At 43.2% G+C, this 24,816-nt stretch overlaps 1 pseudogene; it reads right to left on the reverse strand.

Moving 5' to 3' along the window:
* Nucleotides 1-3,232: 3,232 nt before the first annotated feature.
* Nucleotides 3,233-24,816, reverse strand: part of LOC106950946 (uncharacterized) — a 174,998-nt pseudogene continuing 153,414 nt past the window's right edge.

Here is a 24,816-nt window from a genome sequence, read left to right on the forward strand (position 1 = left end):
GCTTTTACAAGCTCACAGAGTGGGGGAGTTAATAAGCAGGTATTGGTTTTTAACGGCAGCCCGTTTATTGCTTTGGCCTCGGGCGAGCGGCAGCGCTCCACTCCACCTTTTCCCCGTCCGTCCGTACATCAGCTCCACTAATCTCTGGCTCGCCTCGCTCCGCCTGCTCCCCTTTTGTTTTCACGTCTCCATGAGCAATTAATCCCGACTCCTCATCAAGCGCTGGCTTTTAGCCCCGCCCATAACCTTTTCAGCATCGTCGAATCAGAAGCTTTTATGAAAAGACGAAATCAGAAACAAAACCGCATCAATTCTGCGTTATTATGTTGCTATTGATTGTGTCTGCTGCAGGTACATGTTGGAGAGCTGCTGCTGATCCTCGCGCTGCGGTTTATTCAATTTAAAAGCATATCTCTCAGTCAATACGGGACGATCTGACATCCGCGAGTCATTGCTGTGCGTCTCCGACATGATGAATGCGCTGCAGCTTTAATTACGGACATATTGAGCTGTTGATCAGTGTCATCTGGTCCTCAGAGGATGGCTCCCTCAAGGTTCAGCGGCACGGAGCAAAATGAGACCAAAACCCTCCAAACTGGGATTAAAAGCCTTTCATTCCTGGTTTAAATGCTGATATCTGTGTTTGATGCTTTGTGGAAAATTTTACAAGCAGAAGGAAGAGGCGTGTGGGTCGTGTTGCCCTGAAGTTTGTCTTCCATGCAATAAAACTCTCTGTCCGCTCCATTAGCCTTTTAAAGTGAAACCGCCTCGCAGTCAACATGTAAAAGCTGCAGAGCCTCTGAGTACAAAGGTTCCGTTGAAAATAAGCTGGATTACATCAACGATTCCTGAGTTTTTCTCTGCTGATTCTCAGTTATAAAATGGAAGATTAGGGGGATTAGATACAGATTACAGGTTCTGCAGTTTAGGATTAATGGACCTATAATCTAGACTAATTTTGCACCTCGTGTATGAAACTGCTGCATCCCAGGTGAACAAATTGGCATCATCACAGATCCTTCCTTCAAGCAGAAACAAACTCCATCAGTGTTTACACTCCTGCTGTTATTTACAGTTTTTGCTGTTGCATTGATTTTCATTATGTAATTCCATAAATATCAACATAAAACAAATTTTAATGCAATTAATAAAATTTTTGTTCCGTCGGGAACCTTTGTATTTCCATGTTTCTGGTACACCTGTAAATCTGACGCACAAACGACATCCAGTTTTAACCTGTCATTCACACGAGGACCCAAATTTGGGTCCTCGTGTGAATGACAACCTGTGAACAACAGGTTAACTTCTGCTTCTAAAAAGCGATCTGATTGGACGCTGGAGAAGACCATCACTGTGTTCAGGTTGTGCTAAAAGGAGCTAGCGCTGCTGTTCAAGCCCTGACTTGGCAGAGATAAAAACTGCTTTGATTTGATGATAAAATGATATTTTAGCGGTTATCTTGAATGTTCTCTTTATGAGGGCCACATAAGATGTTAAAGCGAGCTAGTTTTGGCCCCCGTGGCATGAGTTTGATACGAATCCCTTACCTATTTCTGATTTGATGTTGAAATAGGATAGAAGAAAATTTATACCAGCCAATAACGTGTTTCTGCAGAAATATTTGTGACCTGAGAAATATTATGCTTTACATATTGAAGAAAATTCTAATTGTCTTTAAATTTGAATTTAAAGTAAATGAGTAAAACTGTCCAGTAATCTAAATGTTCACAGTTACAGAAACGGATTCCTGTCATGTTGGCGCGAGTGCAGAGAAAGGATCTGAAGGTCCAGTTTAGCTGCATCAGGATGAACATTTCCTCAGCAGGCTGCAGGTTTACCTGCAGAGGACGGCTGACCGGAGCGGATAGGACGGCGTTACCGAGGCGATTTCATGTCCTGTAATCCTAAACCTGCTGCTGCCTCTGTCCTCAGGCTGCTTCTCTCCTCCAGCCGCGGATCACCGGACGGATCAACAGGCTGACTTTAACCCGCTTATTCCGCTCGCAATTAACACGCTTCCTCTGCGCAGAGAAAGGGGCAGGATTCTGGCTCCATACAGGGATATGAGGGATTCCCTCCTGAACCGCCCGGGAGGCCGATCCGATGGAGCAAGTTGAAGGTTTGTAGACGGACCAGAGTTTGCCGTTTTAGTTTGGTTAAGCGTTCACACTCACCAAACGAACCGGACTTTCAAGACAAACAGACTGGAGTTGGACTAGTCCAACATATAGACATATATTTATGTCTTTGGGAATTAGCCCTAAGACATAAATATATCTCTGATGATGTCACATTATTGTCTTTTCTTTGTTTCTCTAGATGTTTGTAGCGGTTACCCCAGACAGAGACGCCCTGAGCAGAGAGTCGTATTGCCCACGTCTTACCCACTGAGTCCAGTAACTCTGGACAGAAGAGCTTAACTGCCAGAGCTGGGAAATAAGTACGAGAGCAGTGTGTCTTTTCTTGGTTTAACGACTTTTATATCTCATTAAAACCCAAATAATTTTTTGCCCAAATGAGAAAAGTGTGTCGTTTAGAAGCAGCTTAGTGAGAGGACGGAGACAGAGGAAGTCCCTTTATGACTTTTTAAGATGCTGTAATCTGTCAGGAATGTTTTTCCATACTGAGTGACAAACTGACACACATTCATTATAACGACCTGCTGCATGCAGCCTCTGTAAGCTTGTTTTATAGAGATGTCCTGTGGATCTCTTGTTGTGTGATCTGAACAGGAGAAACCTGAGTAAATAAAAGAAACTACTTCAAATAATCAGGTTTTCTATAGTAGAGAATGAGAAGATTTTAGAGGAAGGACCAGCAGTCCTGGAGGAACCTCTGGATGTTGAAACGGGGCTACAAAGTTTAATTTGCATCTCTGCAGGCCCAGTAAAGAGACCACATTACATCTCTGACTCCTGCAGCTCCACCAAAACAAATCCAGCTCTTTCTAATGTTATTATCCAGCTGGGAGACACCTTCAGCTCGGCTCCCAGCTCCACGCCATTCGCAGCGTGTTCCTCTGGAGGAACAATGCTTCCAAACAGGAGTGTTTGTTTCCAACAAACTCCCAGCGGCGGCTGCCTTCAGCATCTGCTTCCCTGCTTATCAACGGCCAGGCTTCTCACACAAACTCCCTGCGACAGGCGGCTGCTCACCTGCGCGCGGCCGGTCACTCACCGCTGCTAAATGCGGCATGGCAGCATGGAGGTAATCTCCCCGACACACGCAGGCCGGGGGCGAGCGCGCCTCAGGGCGCTGCTGGGAGTGTGTGATTAGAGCGAAAGGTGGGAAGAGGAGAAGCCAAGACACAAATACTCACCCCTGTTAAGGTCTTTATGTTATGCAGTGCATTCTGGGCTTCAAGGGCAGCTTTCCTTGTGTAAAACGTGACAAAACAGCAGCCTGGAGAGACAGAGGAAACACAGAGAGCAGAGGGATCAGCAACAAAGAGCAGCTTCTATATTCATCTGCTTGGCATCACCTGTCGACACCTGCAGACGCTGAGTGAATGTTAACAACACAAACATCCAGCCTGAGATGACGAGAAGGCTTCTGGATCGGTTTCAAAGCCTGATGAGTCGAGTCGAGAGGAAGTGGCACGCGGGGAGACGCAGGAACACAAACACAAAATAAAAGGCAGAAACGCTGGAGCAGCGGCTTTCTGCTCATTAATCCTGCAGCAATCAGAGGAACGCTGCAGAAGGAAGCGATGCTTTCGCTGACCTGATTTAATTACAGACATGAAGGTCAAGCCAGGAAGAGCTTCTCCAGATTCTACGGCCTGTTTGTGCCTCAAATCTTAAAATAAATGATCATTTCGCTCTGCAGGAGGCTGAAATCTGTTGCATTTATCTTCTGACATTAAATATGGACCAATTATATTACAGTTTGTGAACTGAGATTCAAAATGTTTGTAAAAATAAAAGAAAAACAGAAAATGGACAAATTTTACAAAACGGTCAAATTACTTAAAATTCTGGGAAAAAAAGCTGTAAAAATGGCTTAATGATAATAATAATAATTAGAATATTGGTAATAATGGTAGTATTATATTTTTATTATTATCAATTACTTATTATAAATATATTTTATATGTATGTCTATAATGACTTTAGCTACTACTATAAATTATTTATAATAAAAATGTTTTAATAACATTTCTAATAATAATTAGTTATTTTATTAACAATATAATTTTTTTGAATTATTATTCCATATTTTATTTGAAGATTAAATTATGTACTCCGTTTTTTACCTACAAATGTCCTGAGAAGAATCTAACATTTAATTATAGAATATTATCTGTAGGGCATTTATTAATTCACTTTATGCTCTGTTTGCCTTCCATACTCCACCTGATGGATTATATTTAATCCCAAACATTAGATATCATTTCTGCCTGTAAAGCCAACAGAAAGATGCAAAGTGCAGCAGGTTTCTGAGTCCCTGCAGAGAGGAAGAGCAGAGCTGCAGAAATCTGAACATTCATGCAAAAAAACCCAGGAAGAAAACATTTAGGCCAGACAAAGAGGCGTGGCTCTTCTGCAAACATCAGCTGTCTGTTGATCTGGGCCAGAAAATCTGAAGATCCTTCTGTCTGAATCAATTAATACAAAGATCTCAGAAGTTCCTTTGAATCCAGACTGAGGATGCGGCGCAGAAAACATTACACACTGTGGGTCTGAGATTGTGTTGCATCAAACACGAGCTGGCTTTATTAGAGAGGTAAATATCCCATCATCACGCAGCAGCCACAGGTGAGCCGCTGCCGGATCGTCATTCTGGAGCCTCCAGTTTTTGCCATCTGTTAATTTCTGTGCTTATTTGTCCAGCGGTGAGCAGAAAGCGCTTTTGTTTACATCTGCTTTGTTGTTTTCCCGTTGTGCTCTGACACAAATCAAATCAGCCGGACCGAGGCGGAGCCGCTGCTGGTTCTGATGGCCGGTGACGCCTGGCCTGCGGTCCAGCAGCGAGCATCTGGAGCGGGTTTCGCCTGCCGTCCCAGAGTCCCAGTGATGAGGCTGGGAGCGAAATGGATCTGGATTCCTGCAGCGTCCTGCGGGATGAGCTGGCCCATCGCCTGGCACCGCCGACTTGAGCTGGATGCCGCTGCACCGCGTTGTGCTGCGCCGCGCTGCGCCCGCCGCTGCATTGCATGGATAACGCCGGGCTTAGTGTCTGCTTCACCTCCACTAACACACAGTCCACCGCGTGTCACTTCCTGTCGCCTTCTAATGGAACAATCAGCAAGATGGAGACTTAGAAATGTATAAAAAGCATCACACACAACAAGCTCCTCCTCCCCCACCTGTTGCTGAAAACCATCAGTCAATAAGAACAAAGCAAAAACCAAAAAACCACAAGAGGCAGAAATATTTTCTAATAATCACCAAGGCTCAAATAAGACAGAAAACACAACTCGTCAGCTTTAGTTAGTTTTTAGAGTGTTTTTATTATTTTTAATATTCTTTAGGTTTGTTCATACTTTGGTTAATTTTAAGGCTAAAGTACTGTATTGTGATTATGTCTACATCTATTGGATAAGAAAGACTCAAAAGAAAATTGTTCAATTATTGTTGAACAACCAACTGATTGGTGTTTTCTCCAAACTGTCGTTGACATTTACGGACAGCTGGCATGAACTGGATGTGTGGAGAAGGAAATAAGTCAATCTAACATAAAGCTGGATAATAAATCAATAATAAATATCACGACAGACGAGATCAATAGATAATACAGCTGATAGAATATTCTCTGACTGATCCAGAGTGAGACATTAGGTTGGTGGAATCAACCAACTTCCTCTCTCTTTGGTTGCCTAGCAACAACCTGATGGGTAAGTTCCACCAATTTTGGTTCCCTAGCAACAACCTGATGGGTAAGTTCCACCAATTTTGGTTGCCTAGCAACAACCTGATGGGTAAGTTCCACCAATTTTGGTTCCCTAGCAACAACTTGTTGAGTAACGACACAGCAGCAGTTGAAGGTTTGGCCACCGAGCTTCATAACACGGCTGAGTTCACCTCCACAGACAAACTGGAATAAATAAATCATTAAAAACAATAAAAACAGGACCTGACTGACAACACGAAGCAGGCTAAAGCTGCTCCATCATGTTTATGTCTGTATGGCTCAAAAAATTATGAAATGAAGGTTAAATATTGGCCCAGTCAAAGCCTGGACTGTAAGCTCACCAAGGTGTTTGGTTTAAAGTTAATCAGACTGTAGCCTTGGAGCCACATTAGCTCTTAGTGGTTTTCCTCCAGCTCGGTGCAAAGTGGATGTTATCCAGCAGGGAACCGTTAGCGTAGCCTCGGCCCGCAGCATTACTACCATTATCATTCCAATTGCACCGGTGTTCATGTTTTGGCCCCCGATGGGCCATTTGCAATTCCAATAAACAGTGTTAGGTGCTAGCCACAAATTACGATTCCAGTGGCGTTTCCTGCAGAGCTGGACATGTGAGGGTTAGCTTTTGGTGTTAGCATTAGCGATTCTGGCAGCATATAGCATGCCCCCTGCATGCTATATGGAGAGCGCCGCCGCCGCCGCGCGTTGAGATTCCCGAGCCGTCGCCGCGCCTCGGAGCCATGCAGCATGTGGCGGATCGTCCCAGGTGGTGGGCTGTCAGGACGGGGATCAAAGAGCAGAGGAGCGGACCTCACACACACACATTTACACACCCGGGTGTGTCACTTCCACCTGTTTAACAGTCAGCACACTCGCTCGCAGAAAAAAAACCTGCAGTGAGCCACAGAGTGACATGCTTATCTGAGAAGTCTGTCTACAGCAACGCGTCGCATTTACACAAACACACTTTAAAAGTGCTAAAAATGTGCAGCCGACTGGCATAAATGCTTCTTCCGGCGGTTTTTGTGAGTCTTTTCTCGCAGCACAAACATTTACTCTGAGGCAGAGGGGCTCAGAGCGCCGAGATCCGCTCTGCTTGAGTTGTTGAAGAGGGACTCTCAAAAAATACACACCAGAGACGAGCGCACAAACTCCAGGAGAGGGTAAATCTATTACAGGCTGCTGCGTGTGTGTGTGTGTGTGTGTGTGTGTGTGTGTGTGAGAGAGAGAGAACAACAGGAAGACGAGCTGAGAGGACAAGAGGAAGAAGGGCAGAGGGAGTGCACCACAGAAGAAGAGGGATGGGGGAGGAAGAGGTTGTGAACAGAATAAAGAGCAGAGGAGGGAGATGCCGGTTCATAAATGCTTCATGGAGGCTGAACAGCGGCCTTTGACTGAGCGAAAACCTCCCCCCCCCCCACCTGTTTCTGTCAACACATCCGGCCTCTGGAACAACAGAGCAGCAGCTATGGTGGTCCTGATGGGTCAAATTGACCTCACATGTCAGCTTTTACTTAAAATCATTCCTAACTGAAGCGCAAAGATTCACCTTCACTTCTTCCACTTTTTACTGCAAACTTTAACTCATAAAACCCATAAAAATAAAGTTTAATATTAAATCCTTCATGCTGATTTAAAACAATCCTAATTCCACTATAACAAGACAATTTATCATGTTATAAAGCAAATAATCTGCCAGAACTAGAACTTTTTAAATCAATTTTAAGGAATTATTTACTTTAATCAAGATCCTATTATCTCCTGAAAAGTTACTTATAACTTAAATAAGATAAAATGAAGATATTTGCAGTAGAAACTAGACCAACAACACTTGGTGAAATTTGGTGTTTTTGGATTGAATACTTTCTAAAAATCCATCAGATGTTTTTAGAAGCAGGATAAATTTTCCCAATCTGGCAACCCTGCTCTTCTGTTTGTTTTTTTTCTTCTGTGGTTCTCTGGAAGCGTTTTTGTAAATTTCCTTTTAAAACAATTGAAGTATTTTTTTATAACGTCTATCTTGGGTTAACATTTCCAGAAAACAGTTTTTCCATTTAAAATGTTTATTTGTGAAAATAAGAGCAGCTCCGCCCTTTAATTTGTCTTTTGTGACTGATGAAGTCATTACTGTATGTTTTTGTAATTGTTAATTTAAACGATAACATAATGGAACTATTTTCTCACGCGAAGTGAACCGCTCACTTCACATCCTCACATTTCAAAAATACGTTTGTTTAGTGAAAAAACCGACAAAAAACCCCCAAAAAAACTCGTCAATGAAAAGTTTCAGCGTTTGGATGAGAAGGTATTTTCCAAACTGCAATGGAAACATTTTATTCACATCCCCATGAAGAAGAAAACGACAGGAAGTGGTTGGAGGACGGTGGAGCAGCGACTTACTAAACTTATTCACATGTGATTCTAATCGTGTTTCACATTTAATGGAAACAATGAAACTTGTGTTTTTTGTGCACATTTCAAACATTTATAACAGAAAAGCAGCAGCTGATTCCAAAGAAGAGAGAAAATCCACAGAATGCTGAAAAAGATCCAGACCTCAAACATTAACATTTCCTGCAGCTTTAAGATGCATCTCACCTCCGAAACACCCGAATGAATGAATGAATGAATGAATGAATGAATGACAGACTCGTTACCATCAGAGCTGAATCACTGCTGATGAGGTTGTTGGGACTTGAACAAGCTGCTACATTGTTGTTTTTATTGTAAAAAAGTTAAATCTAAGTATTTACGGAGCAGAAAACAACTTTCTGCGTTTCCTCTGCAGGCGCCGTCAGGCTTGGCTTTTATCATCGCCTTCACAGGTGTCGCCACTGAGGAGGATGGAGCTAAAAAAGAACAATATGCTCATGCAAACCAGCAGCGCCGCTTCATCTCAGGAGACAAATCAGAAAGCACTGCGCACGGATGATGTGGAACCGCCTTTTATTTTGTCTTTTAGCGACGCGAGGTGACCAAATGAAATGCAAACCTGTTATTTATACTCTGATGAGAAGCTGCACTTCTACACCGAGATAAAGACGCAGACTTTCACAGGGCAATGCCCCTTCTAAGCAGAGATGGCAGTTTCATGGTCAGCTAATCTTGTTCCAGGATTACCATCTGCAGCGCAAATCAAAGAAAAGCAGCCAACACCGAAAGCGACGGAGGCAGAATCGAGTCAAACCGTGTCATTCCGAGAAGCAAAGCAGCAAATGTCAGAAGCTTTCTGCTCCCAGGAAACCAAATCCTGAAAAAAGTAAAGCTGGAGTGTGCTCAGCATCAGACTCTGACAAGAAGATGGCAAAGCCTGAGAGGACAATCATGTGGACACTTCACAGCCCGACTGACGTTCCCATCAGAACAAGTTCTGATGGGTCGGCTTCGGCTGGGTTCTGCTGCAAAATAAGAAAAGACAAACTGTTCACAGTCGGTTCCTCTGAAAGTCCCAGCAGAGGTTTGAGGAAATGAGCCGATCCGTCAGAGACCAAGTTAAACTTTAAGTTCATCAAGAACCAAAAACACCCAGAAGAACTTTACTCAGAAATCCAGTTACCAAACTCTGGGTTTGGAGATTTAATTTGTTTCCAATGAACTCGTTGGGTTTCCCGTTCAGGGCGGCCATCTTGTTCCACTAGCAGGTTTTACAGTTTCTGTTTATTTGGAGGATGAATTCAGATCAAACCTACAATAAAATATTAGAGTCAGACAAGAATAAAGTCAGTTTTACCAATACGAGAATAAAGTTTTAATTTTAGGAGAATATCCAGGCCTTTTCTCATTGAAACAACTTAATTTCTTGTATTTTAGGATGTTCTTCTGGTAAAACTGTCTTTATTCTGCTAATATTTTAACTATATTCTCATAATTAAAGTGACATTCTGGTGGCCTGGTCTTAATGCTCTATGATACGAGTCACAAAAGGGATGATTGAAATAAAAAACGTTTTTTACTAATAATCCCATCAGATTCTCATCTCTTCATATTCTCTCCAGACAAGGGTTTATTTCATGTTTTTAAACATTTAAAAACAGCCAATAAAACCAGGTGAGAAGTGGATAAAAAGCTGATGAGCGTCCCCAGACCTCTGATGTGTGAAACATAAACAGGTTATGATGACGTATTCAGAACGCCGCCGTGCAAAACGCTAAATCACTCCACACTGAATCCTCATTTCAGGCTGAGAGGAGAAAAGGAAAAACGCTTACAGGTTATAAAGGCCGACCCACATGCTCTGATAACAGCCCTGCTAAACGCTTCTGTTTCCTTTGTGCTGGAATAGGATGAACCCCTGCTGAAAATGATGCGGCTGAAATTGTGAAAAATCTGCTCCAAGGTAGTAATTCAAGCCGGCAGTTTAAGTGGCGATAAGTAATTGGTGTTTAGTTTAAAAAAAACAGAAGCAGAAAGAGAAACACGCTCCTGATGCGTCCAGAGAATAAAACATTTCCAGCAGCTTCAGCCTTAAAGATGGAAACAATCAGAAACTCCTCAGTTTATCGCTCTGCGTCTGCAGTATTTACCTCAGAATAAGGCAGAATAATAATCCATATTCATGACGATGCAATAAAAACTGGAGTTTGAATATACAGACAGTTTCAGTAACAGAGGTCCAAACTAAACCTCCTCTGGTCTTTATCTGGCTGAATCTTTCCGGTAAAATAGGTTCACTTCATTTAAATCACTTTGTTTTTAGGTTGTTTGAGATCAATTCATGGATTTTCTTTACAGTTAAGCTCCGGAAACGTTTCGTTCTCCAGGTTTCTGCATCCAGCTGAAGATTTCAGGTGAATTTAAGGATTTTTTTTTATCCCGTCCACTTTGTGCAGGAAAGCAGCCCCACATCATGATGCTGCCAACATAGCTGGCAGGACGGTCAAAGTTCAGGTGGTATCTAAGTTTCTGAGATGCTAATCACTTGCTAACAGTTGTAAACACCTTGTTGCCATGGTTACGCATCATATTAACTCCTCCCAGCTGCTCAGAACCAGAGGGAATAATTGTTCAAAAAGCAACAAAAACATGATTTACATGAATTATTAAGACAACAAATGGCTGAACTTAAAATAAAAACTTTCCTCTGATGATTTTTCATCTCTTCTGGTTGCTGCTAATCCAAACAGATTCATAATTTCTGTTTCTCATGCAGATTTTCATTGAGATTGTCCTGGAAGTAAAAACTTTTCTTAAAACGAGGCTGTAATTATTCAGGCTGCGTTTATCTACAGAAAAATTTAGAAGCCAGTTAGTGTTGGAAATCTTTCCCTGTGCAGCTGATTTATTAGAGTAATATTTGCAGGTCTCAGGGGATGAAATTATCCTGTATCCATAGTGTGAAAAATTTACATAATTTCTTATTTCTAAGTGTTAAAATCTTCTTTCCCGTCTTATTAAAGCTGCAGGTTGGAGGCTGAATCAGCACATGGAGAAAAGCCCTGCAGGCCCAGAGGGAGGGGGGTATTAGTGTGGGGGAAGTGCCCAGGCCGGCGGCATCGGAGGGCATTAGGGGCCGTGGCCCCCTGGACTGGACACTGATTATTTCAGATCTGCTAACTTCAGTTACTGCTCCAGCAGAGGCGGCTGTATCGGCCCGTGTCCTGTCATTAATGGGTTTACTGGTTTTACTGGTTACATTCATTTGAGTAACTTTTTGGGAAAAAAGTCTTTATAAAAGTAGTTTGGCTGCACTTTACTTTTTTCTTTTACTTGAATAATAATATTGTTGCTACTCTTAGTGAGTAGATTGATTTTGCATTTAAATAAATAAACATCAGAAATCGGAAACATTAGCTGCAACATGTGAGCGAACATTTATGGAAATTTGATTATTATAAATTACTCAACATTTTATAGATCTCAGTTTATTTTGTATTGATAAACATGGTTATTTTATTTGAACGGTTACATAATGGTTTGATAGTTACAGTAAAAGCTTGTTTATTCTGTCCCTCCACAGTAAACTCTGCAGGCCGTTAGCGCTGCTAGCACCTGGCTGCTAGCAGCGCTAACGGCCTCCGGGTGGCGCCGGTTTCCCTCCGCTCGGCCCCTGAATGAGTGACAGTGAACGACGGGGAACGCAGTCCGGATCTGACGGCGCAATAAAGGAGAGATTTACCGATGGAGAAACACAGAGGATGAGTGGAGGGCTTCAAACAATGGCGCCTCTCTGACGGGCGTTTGGCCGACGTTCTAATCCTGTTAACGCGGGACTCGGTCCAACTCACTGCACTTCACAAATCTACACAATCCACTGGTTACTTTGGCGAGGCAGCTCCAGCCCCCCCACCGCAGAGACAACAGGAGGCGTTTTCCTGGGAACCGAAGCCAACGTCTGGATGACCCACAGTGCTCCACAAAGCATCTTCACTCATAACCAAGCAGCAATCTCCCCGTCGCTGAGCCATGCAGCAGCAGAAACGGGAAAAAAACACAGATGAGCTGAAAATCCACACAGAAAAAAAAGCTCCCATTAAAATCCACCTGCAGCTGCTCTCTAATTGGGCCTGGGTAGCCGACTCAAAAAGCCAACGTCTAGTTAAGGCAATATAATTGGCCGCTCTGCTTTAGGAAAGAATGAAATAAATCAGTCCCCCGTCTCAGGTCGGCCCCGACTCAACCGAATCCATTAGAGCAGATAATTGTTTTGGACGGAGCGCCGTTCGCTCGGCGTTGCCATAGCGGAGCGGAGGGAGGCGGTTGGCTCTGCTGAGTCTCTGGACGCGGAACCGGAGCCGAGCTAATCGGGAATCAGAGGCTCTATTCTCTCTCTGCCTGCGTTTATCTGGAATCATGGCTGCAGTTTTCACCAGATTCCTGTTTTCATTCTGTCCATCAGAACGACATTTCAGCTAAAGGCAGCAGGACGACGTTCAGACCAACAGACATCACTGGAGTCTGGGGTTTTATTACTGAAAACAGATTATTGTGCAACATTTCTGTCAAACATCTGAGGTTCAGTCTGAGATTATTTCATCCGCTGGTTTGTTTCTGCAGGGAGATGCAGGTTTTAACAACAAACTAGCTCAGAAATCTGATTGGAAAAGCTAGATATGAGAAAGCAAAATGAAGGACAAGTTCAAACAAGCTGGACAATATTACCCTCAATTTTCATACAGCAAACCTGAAATATTTTTAAAAAATTGTATCTTGGGAGGATGAGTTAAAGAGGAGATGGAGTTGGTTGACGAACGTTTACCTCACGTTTCTGACCCGAAGTTTCCACCGTTACGTTAAAATGGCGTTTCTTTCTCTTCGTCTCCAGACGACAGGAAGCTTCACCAGAGAAAGTTGACAGGATAGAAAACGACCTTCCTGAAAACCTCTCTCCATTTTCAACCACTTCCTGTTTATTACAGTCATGCGCAGCTCCAACATTTATTCAAATTATGCTTTGCGACATTTTAAGTTTTCTCAAAATTTGCCCAACAGTTGGATGGAAACAGTTTTAAAAATTGTTTGTTTGAAAAGCATCAGTTGTGCCATCAGGAGTCCCTCTGGGAGCCGAACCAGGACCTGCTTGCTGCTGTTTTCACCATTTTGTAGAAACTTTGAAATGATCGTCCATGCTGTAATTTCTCAATATGAATTTAATACAAAGTTCTAGTTTTAACAGCAGGAAAACAACCAGAGCTGATTTTTGGTCTAATTATGTTTTTCTGAGTTTATGTCTCCTTTATTCTTGACCTTTGAATTTCTCTGGTTTGCCTGGTTGTTTTTAAAACGACACGGTGGAGAAATTATAATCTGTGAGGTTAATACTGTGATGATCTTTAAGCCTCCACTGTCTTATCAACTGGACAATAAATGTTATTTTAAGGCCCTTTATGACAATCTGACATGTCTGCTTGGTAAAATATGTTGAAATTATTCCAAACATTCTCCAAAATAAGTAAAATCTTTAGAATCTTAAAAATCGACTTCAAGCAATTTAGATTTTGCAGTTTCACATTAATTCCTGTAAAACTTTTTTCTCTTCTGCTTTAAAACATTCGTCACCTCCTCGTTACCTGCAGGCTGGATCTGCAGCATCCTAATATTCCCTCCATGATGTATTTGCTTTCCATGTGGCTTGCAGTTAATTTTTCATACTTCCATATTTCTGAATTATTTCCAGGTCACGCTGTGCACAAAGAATTTGGTGCAGAAAAGAGCCACTTAATGAAGACATTAAACTTATTGTGTGCGTCTCAGCAGCTCATGTGGGCTATGGTGCATCATTAAGATAAATGACATATCACATCCTCTGCCAAAACCCCGACACACACACACACACACACACACACACACACACACACACACACCCGTCATGGAGCTTACGGTTGTGTTTTAGCAAGAAGACCATTTTCTGTTTACCCCTCTGGCTCTCCTTGTCTCATTCTCTCTTTATCTCTCCCTGCATCTCTGTCTCTCTTTCAGCACAAAATGGCAAATTGCTCCATTTCTCACTCACTCCTCTTTCCTCCACCGCTCATCCAGTCATCTGGTTATTAACTCCAAACACATTAAACCAACACAAGCGCCACCAATATTCCCTGGCCTCTCCTCGTCGGCATAAACACACACATATACACACCAGTCCTGGGATTTTACCAACAACAACGAAAAGCAGCTTCATGTTGGACCCAATTAACACTTTGGAACCAAGCCGAAAAATCTGGGGGATTATTCAAAGTAACGAAGCTCAGTCCAAATCAACTCCCGCAGTTTATTAATTTTGGCTTCTAACTAACCTAAACAGGCTTAGAGAGATCAGTTAAAGTTTGTGTTTTTGGAAGCGCAGCAGCGATCCGGATATTTCTGGGTTTTACGGAAACGACTGGCGTTTGCTGCAGGAATTTAGTTTTCCAGGCTCTCAGACACCAGATGACAAAATTAATAATGAGTGGAGGATTACACTGATCCACTGATAACCACTTAGTGGTTTGATGAGAAAACTGTAGTTTAGCCAAAGCTTTCAGTGGGAATTAAATCCTTTAATTAATCATTTATTTACTCCTCTTCATCCATGTTGGTCCAGATCTGATTTAAAGTTATACTTTGCAGTTTGGCTTCAATGAAGCGACAGAAAACAGCAAATCTATTACATTTATCCAAAATAATGTAGCAGAGCAGAGAATAAAAACGTCTTTTCACTTCCTAATCCAGAAGTTCAGAAAAACATCTGGAAGTTCAGCATTAATGAGTTGAGGAGGAAAACTGAAGTCATGATCAGAAACTTTCTGTCAGCCGTTAGTCGCTGCTGAAGCAGCTGCTGTGAATTTGCTGACATGGAAGAATTCAGTCGTTTTCTCGTTTTCTTTCGGTTTTAAGCCGTCCCACTTTATTACACATACCGGTATGTATGGACAGATCTGTTGGTTTGTACCAACATCTGGTAAGAATTTCGTGTCAAATTAAAATATATTTTCGTAGAGAAACATGTTTAACACTTTACACATTAGATTGATTTCACACTGATGTAACTGGTGAAAACTTCACATTTATAACAATTTTAACACATTTTCATGGGTTTTGGCTCCACAAAAACATAGCAGTAAAAACTCAAATCAGGAAATCATGACTGGATCTGAAGTCAGTCAGGTCAGATCTTCTTCAAACCCAGATTCATACAAACAAATGATAAAACATGATTTAACTAATCCTACCAGGAGTTCATCCACCAGGCTGAGGTAAAGTTTCATCTGTTTTCCTGACAGGGTTTTACAGCTGGTTACTCCGTCATCCCATCCAAAACTTCCCAAAATGTACTTTCCATTTTTTATTTGTCTCTTTCAATGTCCACATATGCTTAGGAAAATGTGAATAAATGAAATGCCGTTATTATTAAAGCTAAAGGTAAAACTAAACCTGAGTTATTCAGAAACTCGTGGGAACATCATCAGCATAAACCAGGACCGAGAACTGGACCCTGTGGAACTCCATTCAAACTAAAGTTACATTTAATAATGTATTTCCTTCAGCTGTGTGTTTTTAATTAGATTTAGCTTTAAACTTTCTCTCCTATGTTCCATTTCTGGACAAAAATATCGTTACGGTTTTGGATTTCCTGATTTGTAAATAAAGAAATTCTTGCATTAAAACTTGACAAGTTTTAAATATGTTTTTCTTTAATGCTTCATTGGATGAGGTTTCATCTTTCCAATCGACTTTTCACACCTTAAAGCGACCAAAGCCATGAACAACTTAAAACGAAGATTTACGATGAATCATTTATAAGCTTGATTCTCCCAAAGCTTCAAATCAGAAGAAGATTCACAAAAATCTTCAAAATAACAAGAGAAATCCAGAGAAACGTGTTGGAAAACAGTTTTCTTCACTGCTGCATGATGGGAGAAAACAACATTTTACAGCTTCAGGTATAAAAACGACAAGCGCATAGAGACACGTCTAAGTGATTTTTAAGGTTTGACACGATTATTTTCCTGGATGAAGCCTTCGCAGCCTGGAGAGATGTGAGCCGGCATTACAGAAACAATAACTCTCCCATTCACACCAAATCTCTTGTTTATTAAGTTAGATTATATCAGATTAACTTCTGCTCACAGAATGAAATCAGAAAAGCAGCTCTGTCATTTTCAAATCCAGCACACAACACTAATTTCCCAGAATTTAACGAGGATTTATTTTGTTTTCCCACGTTCCGGTCCAAGCGTCCTCAGAGAGAGTTTATCACGTTGTGTTCGTTTCATCCGTTTGCTGCTCAGGTTCCTTTCAGGAATGACAGAAAAGGCCACTAATGAGGATGCAGACAGAACCGACACTAACGAGCTCGCGCCGATCCGAGCTGCTGCTTCACCACGAAACAGTCTGTGGGTCAGCGCGAGGGGAACCAGGAGGGCTCATTTACCCCAAATGTTTTTTTCCGCCCAGCACTGTGGCTAAATTAAAGTAAACAGAGCGGAGCCGGGGAGGCCACAGTTGAAATTTCAGCAGAGAGGCGGCAGCAGATGAGGCTATACGGCTTACCTAACTAGCAGAAAGCAGCTGCAGCAGCAGAATAACAAGGCCAGAAGAGCTCAATCAAAACGCTTCCTCTTAACGCCTTCACCTCTCAGCACAGAGAAAAGATGAGGAGCACAGAGAGAGAACGTCACTTTGAGCAGAAGAATGAAAAGCATGATAGGTGGCGCCGCTCTTGACTCATCAGCCATAAAAACAACTCATTTCAAGGGTGCTGAAGGCTGAGCAGGAGATTTGATGGAGCTGAAGGACGGGGAGGAAGAGGCCCAACCCGGGGAGCCGGAGCCGTCTGAAGGCCACAGCAAACATCCAGGGAACACGACGAGCTGCACCGGCGTCGGCCCAACGGACTCAGAGGAAGGAGGAGAGGGAGCGTCTTTTAGGAAACAGGAAACTAGATCCAGTTTGAAAACATCTTCTCAACCAGAGGCGGATCATTTGAGTTTTACTGGATCGGTCTGCAGATCATCTCTGAGGATCTGAACACCTGTCGGTTGGGTTTGATCACTTCTTACCGTCTCCCTCCTGCAGAACGTCGCGCTTCACAAGCACAGGAGGAATGGAGAAAATCTTACATCAGCGTCTTTAGGATTCCTGGGAGTTTTTCAAAGCAGGACTTGTTTTTTCCATTTTCTAGTAGAACTGAAGGAAACTTCTGCTTCGCTTCTCCCGAGGTAATCATGTGTGGAATTTCATGTGCTTAATATCTTTGCCTCATTTTAAAATGTATTTCCCAACTTATTATTCTGTTTGTCTCTACGACTTGTGAGCATCTCACAGATAATTAGAAAACTCCTGAAACCGTCTGAGGCTCAAAAACAGCAAAATCAAATAAATAAACGATCTCTGGATCATCAATGACTGATAAATGACAACAATCTCCACAAAAGAATATATTTACAAAAGATTTTTACCTGAATTGTTTTCTTTTCTGGAGAAAACCTGCAAATTACGGAGGTGCAAAAGTCCCATAATTTATTTCTTGATTTCAAATTTCAGAGCATCATAAACAGACTGACTGCTCTCTGAGCTACGGAGGGTGAAGAATGCCAAAAACTAACAAACATTTAATAAACCCTGGAATTATTCCCTCAATTTATCACAAATTAATTGCATTGAAAATGCAAAAGTTATTAATTAGATGCATCATATTATTTATTCATGTCATGAATCCAGTGGGCGGGGCTTAAGTGAAGCTCTGCCCACATCAACCAATCAGACGTTAAATGAGATGAATATGAATTACATTCAGTTTCACCAGGAAACCATAAAACCATATGACTGATAACCATGGTATAAATTAATTTATCAATTATTTATAGCTTATTTGAACTATGACACGTATAAATAATTTATTCATTATTTATTAGAATGTGGCATATTTGGCCCTCCGTAGCCACTGACCTTTTTTTTTTTTACCTTAAATTAAGTAGAAATCAAATTGGAAAAGAGTTTTAATTATTTTAAATTCATTTCCAGCTTCATCTTTCACAAAGTGAGAGAAAAATCAAATCATTCATCAACCGTTCATAAGAATCAAGTAAGAAATTAATCTCTGGATATTTAGCATGCAAATACTTATATACATGGATTTTTAAACTGATTCTGCAAAGAAAGTTTAAAGACCTTCCATAAACCAGAAGCAGCCCTGCAGGTGAATAAACGGATCGAACACGCTGCGTTTTGAGGAGAAAGAGGAAGTAAAAGCTGCTCGTCTTCCTGATTAATCTGGTTTGCAGTTGGACGGAGGCGTCACGTCTCTCCTCCTGTCAGTCTCTCCTCCCACTCCCCATGTCTCATCACAAGTGTCATCAGCACCCACTCTGCTTGACGCGTGTTAATATGGCAACACCATTGTCTGCCCATTTGTTGCTGCCGTCTCTATTGTTTGCTCTCACACTTGACGAATTCATCAAAGGAAAAAAGAGAGAAAGGGAATGGGAGGGAAAATAGCAGCAAATCACGCCGTTTTCGCACAATTGACTCTGCAAGTCTGTCAGGGTGCGTCTTTGTCTTCAAATGGTCCACAAAATATGAGCTGGCTTGTGTAATTTTGCACGTATATGATGTGTTCAGCCATTAACCATCCTGGAATTGACTCTTAAACAGCAGCCACTGAGCATCCATGAAGTGAAAGTGGTTCTGCGTCACGTTTGGATGGAAACGCTGTTTTCCCTTCAGAACCAGCAGCAGTGTGTGTGTGTGTGTGTGTGTGTGTACCTTTGCTCTGTGGAGGGTTCTGGCTGCGGTCCCGGAGGATGTTGATCTGGTAAACAGCGCCGTACGGCTCAAACAGCTCCTTCAGCTCCTTCTCCGACCAGGAGCGCGGGATCTGACCCACAAACATCTTGATGGCGTCCGGGTCCGGCTGGTCCGAATGCTCCAGCGCCCCGTTCATCTTCCCGGCCGTGCCGTTACTGTCGGACAAGCAAAGACACACAACGTCACGTCCCAGAATGCAACAGCTGCGACATCAGGATCCTCCATGACGGCTACGACAGATGAACCTGAGTTACAGAGGAATATTAGGAACAGACTAAGATAAAGTCGTAATATTGGTAAAATAAAGTTGCAATATTAGCAAAGAAAAGGTGACAAAAAAGCAAAGTTTCGATAGTTATCAATATCTGAAGTGAACAGATCAGAAAGTTTGTGATTCTTCGTAACAGACTCAGTCGTTTCAAAGTCCCTGATTCGATGCTGATGTTTAATAAAGTATTTTCTTATTTGTAAAACCAAGACCAAACAAAATACAAACAACTAAATTCTGAGTAAGATCTGAGTAAGTCCGACCAGCTAATGGATCCTGTCAGTCCCCATCAGAGTCGCCCCACATCGCTGCAGGTCAAACAGACAGACTTAGACCAATTACCTGCAGAGACTTTAAATAATGGCACTGAAGCAGATCTGAGAAGCCTCCCACACGGATAAAACGGAGAAAGTCTTCAGGACGAAGGTTTCCTACACTGAACCTTGGAGATCGTTTGTTCTCAGCAAACTTAGAAAAAGCCAAATATCTCAGATCTGGAGAACAAATCCAACAGTTTCATTTGGAGTGAAAAGCCTCTTCACACCATAACAGGGACAGAACCAAACTAATAAAACTCTCGGGTTCCTTCGCGGCTCCACACTGCCGGGCGAGGCGGCTTTCAATTCCGCTTTTACTGCCCGATATCCCTGAAGCCGGCAATTTCTACACACACTGACCTGACATCAGCAAACTGACGCTTCACTCCGATGCTGAACGTGATTTCTGGCGGTGCAGCGGCGGATCTCCAGTCAGTAACTCCAGTTTCATTCCTCCGATTTACAACCCGCCAACAAAGCAGCGATATAAACCGTCACAGTTTCTTCTGCTGTTTGTCCATAAAAAGATACGAACCACAGAGAGAAGTGGAGATGCTTCATGAAGGCACTCACAGGCCACTTTAATAGGTACACACATTAATGCAAACCATAAATCAGCCAATCACGTGGCAGCAGCTGGCTGCAGCAAGGCGTGTAGAAGTGCTGAAGTTGGTTTGTTTTAGTATTTCACAACCAGCCGACCTGCTGGTGGTTGAGCCACAGCAGCAGCAGACTCTGACTGACTTCCTGTCGGCTGCAAACAGGAAACCGAGGCTAGACGTCGACCAGAACCGGACTACAACCATGTGGACTAACATTTCACTGAAGAACTTGGTGAAAACCTCGGATCGACTGTTATCCTGGATTAGCTTAGCTCAGGGGGGTCCAAGTCGGTCCTGGAGGCCCGGCATCCTGCATGTTTTAGTCTCTCCCTGGTTTCACACACCTGCATCAAATGAGGCTCGTTAGAGGCCTAAGCAGAACCCTGACCTGCTGAGGAAACGGTTACTACCACTAGGGAGAGAACTAAAACATGCAGGGTGCCGGGCCTCCAGGATCGACTTGGACCCCCTGGCTTAGCTCCTTGGCCGTCATTTAAACCCCAGCAGAGTTGCTGCTCCAATCTTTGGTTCTGGGCTGTGCAGGTGACGACCGCAGGGCCTCATGGTGGACAGACGACGGTTTGGGTGTCTGAGGGATTTGGGCACAGCAGATTCCTCCGTCAGATTCACTCCAGCTGCATTTCCACATCAGGGATGCAAACAAAATCGAGGTGAAGTGGTTTCACCCTTCTCCAGTACACACTAACAACACTTATCTTCACAATACACACTTCTCAAACCGTGTGTCTGGAATGCTAACGCGAGCCGGTCCCCTTTGTTCAGATGTGTAAAGATGAAGAAAGAGTCTCAGTACGGAGCCTGATGGGCTGCAGAAGGCAGCAGAGCATCCAGAGCACCAGGAAAGAGACTCAAATGGCTGCAAACACACAGAAACACACAGCCATCAAAGTCTGTGGTCTGTTTAAAATGGCAACGAACCAATTTGATGAAACCAAGTCAATAGCCATGTTGCTTTATTGCTCTACTTTCCCTTTTGTTATTCTGGGCATTAGAGAGGAATTGCATTATCTTAAGAGGGAAAAGCAAAGCCAAATCCCAGACTTGGTCCTCTGACAACACTAATGCCACATTATAAAGCTTAGCAGGAGTAGCAGAGTGAGAGTGAAGGAAGAAAGCAGGGAAAAGCAGAGAGATATAAAGAAAGACTGGGTGGGAAGGAAAGAAAAACACATGCAGACCTTTGAACGCGGGCCATCCATCTTTTGCAGAAAGAGCCGAGGCGCTCGGCAGAAACGCCCCATTCCTTAAACGACCTAAAGGACATGTCAAATAAAAACGCCAAGACCGGGGAGCGGAGTCAACGAGCCAAACCCGCGCTAACAGTCCTCCGGGCAATAACCGCTACCCACTAAGCTGTCCGATAAATCGTACAGGCCCCGGCGGGGAGGGAGCCCCCGGGATGTCGCTGGTGGGAGAGGGAAGGAGAGAAGGGAGGAAGGAAGGAAGGGAAGGAACGAAATGGTCGCCAACTGTCGCTGAGTCCCGATCAGAAGCTGATGTTCCCAAAAGACGACTGGACCTTAAGAGCGCCGGCGGTTCAGAGCGCAGAGCATCATCCCTTCACCCTCTGACACACACAGCTGATGTTTCAGGAAGAGGAGACAATCCCTCTTTGTTGGCTGTTTGTGAGGCTTGCAGGGACCGAGCGAGTCCGAGGGGCCACAACACAATAGCCAGTGTCAGAGGAGCGCCTTCCTCGTCCAGGACACTGGACAACATTCACTCTGCCTGCGAACACAATAAATAGCTTCACGCCGGAAGGCGTACGAATGCTCACAGAGCTATCTGGTCTAGATTGCACGCTCCATCTTCTCCTGAGGTGGTTGGAGGAGGCGACTCTTCCTAACTATGAAGGAATGAGCGCCCCTGTGGCCAGGAATGACAAGGTGTTATTGCAGGAGCTTTACTGTGCGACTGCATGTTTGCGGAAATGTGTGAAGCTCAGCAGGAGAGTGTCCTGGGGCTCGGATTAAGTCGTTGAGTGGATCCACTGCTGCCACGGCTTCTCCATCACCCTCCCTTTTTCCCTTCTCTTCCCTACTTTTCTATCTCTCCCTCTCAATTTGAGCCAATTGTCTGCCTTAATGGCTTAAGTATTGCTTCCATCACTCCAGTCTCCCTGCAGCATTGGGGCCACGGCTGAGGGCTGATCTACACTCAGAGTGTGCTCGGTCACACTGTAAGGAAAGTGTCTGGATGGGGCTTTGAAGCAGCTGCTGAGGGCTGTTATTCCCACATCTGACGCATCAAACAGCAGGCTTGTTCAGCCGAGCTGAAGCTGCTCTCTATTGACCAGGAAACCTTTTGTTCCAGGCTCCTTAAAACAGCAACTCGGCAACAATCCTCAGCAGTTTATACAGTGAGGCGCCTTCAGACTCACAAGTGATCTGTGACTTTATTGGACCGGATTAGCAGGAGGCTGAAAAATGTTCTGTGACATCATGAGTCAACCGAGAAACATAACTAAAGACATTCACATCATATCAACCTGAATCTCTCTGGAAAGTCAATTTAAAAGAAATTAAATCTTTACATTTAAAGTGTTATTTGTTAATGACAAACCCCAAAATTCAGCTTCATAAGATATTAAATACAGAAATGTTGTCTACAACCTGCTGAATGCTTGTGTGGTTTTGTTGAGATTATCTCAAATATTGCTAAGAAAAATGCAGCTTGGAAGCTGAAATGCTAACTGACACACGACTGGCTGCTCAGTCCTTTCCCTTGGTCCTGATTGGCTGAATCCCCAGAATAAGGAAGACTGTAGGTGTTAGCTTCTGTGCTAGCGCTAACACTGAGCGCATGAAGGCACATTAATGTATGTTTGGTGTTTGAACTATTAGTCCTCAATGACTTTGGATTTATTTCACAATAAATTTTCCAGTTATCCCTGTTTATATCTTTTCTTACGTCAGGTTTTCCTTCCACTTAACTTTCCGTTCATACACTTAGACAATGCACTGTGAACAGCTGGCTTTTCAGTCATCACCTTTTGTAGTTTAACCTGTTTTGTTGATAAAGATGTTTTTTTTCATTTTGTTGTCAGTCATAACTGTCACAATTAACAGGAACAGACACTTGAAATAAAAAATCAAAATGTACAATTCCAAGCTGGATTATTGAAATAAATGATCACAAACAGAATAATCACTGGTTTCATCTGTACAGTAATGGTTTCATGACATAATCTACCAAATAATCTCAGTAAATTTTCTGAATTTCCATTCTGGTTCAACATCAAACTCAGAGTTTGTTGAGATGATCAGATCCGAGTTGATTTATCCTCAGAACAGCAGAAATCTGGATCCTACAAACCGTCAGCAGCTGCATGAGGAGCGAGGCGGAAAGCTTCCAACCTCTAGAGAGAAATCCAGACTGAAAGACAAATCCCTTAAGTTACACATGCTAATTATGCTGCACACGTCAAACTTTGGCCTTTTACTGTTTTTACTCAGGAAGTTTATTTTAAGCTGCTACTTTTTGTCTCAAACAGTTTAAATATGTAAAAAGCCTTGATCTGGTGGACAGCAGTGTGTTTCTAGTCTCATCAGTTTTAAAGTATAAATGACTGCATTTGGGGGGATTTTTTATCTAGTCTTACTTTGTAAATCTTTGATGTACTTTCTGGAATTGGAAAACTGCACAAATTATCCAACTATGTGCAAATATTATAAACTTCAGTTCTTATTTACTTAATCTGTAAAAGCTAGTTGCCAGGGCTCCATATTTATCACCATGCTGAAAGCTCAACATGTCTCCAAGTAGATATTTACAGCTCAGGAGACGAGAAAAATGCCTCAACGAAAAAGAAACATGCAGAATTTATGATGAAGTTTTCCAAGAACTGTCCTGCAATGACCTTCATGTAAAAATAAACCTTCATGCTGCCTAGAAGTGAATTTGGAGCTGAAATAAACCAAACAGAGGAAGAAAGTGCGGCTGCAACAAGCTGCAGAGAGCGTTTACCAGCTGCGATCCTGGCCTGGTTCACAGCTGGAGTCCGAAAGGCAGCAGGACTGAAATGTGCAACATCCGCCAGCGGGGAAGAGACGGAGGCAGGTAAAAGCGTGCAGATGAGCCGGGGCGAGGAGTAAGCACAGCTCAGAGCTCAGCGTGCGGCGCCCCTCAGAAAGCAGCACACGTGCGTTTACACGGATCCCACATGCGTTCACGCACGAGCTGCGGTTCAGGCTGGCTGCGCTGATCCCCCACCGCTTCTTCCTTCTGTTTCTGCTCGAAAGCACACATCCTCTCCGACTTCCTTAACCCTGCAACTGCAGCACGCCCAGACACACGACACACAGCGCCTCATGCACCGACACACGGCTCGGCGGGTTGGCGGCAGGGCCGGGCCGCCGCATAGCGCCGCGCCTTGGCGGCATGTCGGGGGTGTGTAACAGGCCAACAGGGAATCTAATCTTGTTGACAAGCAGAGTGAGAAGCGTCAGCTCCCCCTCTGGAGGCACAGCGACCAAGGTCAGCTGCAAACACCTCGACACACCTCTGGTCACTGATATGCCGTCACACAGAGACAAAC

Source organism: Poecilia latipinna, unplaced genomic scaffold (assembly GCF_001443285.1).
Source record: "Poecilia latipinna isolate Pla-1442-1.1 unplaced genomic scaffold, P_latipinna-1.0 Scaffold431, whole genome shotgun sequence".
NCBI lineage: Eukaryota > Metazoa > Chordata > Actinopteri > Cyprinodontiformes > Poeciliidae > Poecilia > Poecilia latipinna.